Raw genomic sequence first — 731 nt, forward strand, 5'->3', positions numbered from 1 at the left:
AAAGCGCTGGAAACTCACAATTACACCTAAACTGGGATTTACGTTTGAACGACAGACACTTGCTTCAGTTTGCGTGGTGTGGGTAGACTGACTGATCTCACTGGATGAGATGATGATAAAATGGACTTGGCGAATCAATATTTAATCAGATATTTGATTACCTTCTTTGAATTGAAACGCGTGGTTCAGTTGTACACTGAATTAAAAACTCACTTTTTATGTAGTGAGAATGGCGAGTCTGCTTTGAATGCTCTGTTACTTACTTGTTACTTATCTACATATAGATGCTCATTGTTTACTACGAGTTTAAGTATTTTTGTCACACACACACACACACACACACACACACACACACACACACACATACACGTGAGATTAGCTGGATGAAGCTGGGATTGGCTCCACCCGTGACCCTGACTAGTGGGATTAAGCAGCAAGGAGGATGGGTAGGTGGATATTTGGGTTTGGCGTCATATTTTCCTACTACTACAATAGGCTGCAACGGGCCCGATAAGCTTCTCCTGCGGCCCCGCTGAGCCGTTACACCGTCACCTTCAGCATTTAAACGTCTTCATTTCATTCCCTTAAATATTTAGAGGAAAGGAAAGCTTCCCACGTGACGCATACATTTTAAATCAATAAAAAAAATAAACAAACCAAAACAAAAGCTCGATTATCCAACTTTTACAGTTTTTTAATTTTGGCGTGCGTTTGCGTGCGTGCGTGCGAAC

The sequence above is a fragment of the Brachyhypopomus gauderio genome, chromosome 4, assembly GCF_052324685.1.
Source record: "Brachyhypopomus gauderio isolate BG-103 chromosome 4, BGAUD_0.2, whole genome shotgun sequence".
Classification (NCBI taxonomy): Eukaryota; Metazoa; Chordata; class Actinopteri; order Gymnotiformes; family Hypopomidae; genus Brachyhypopomus; species Brachyhypopomus gauderio.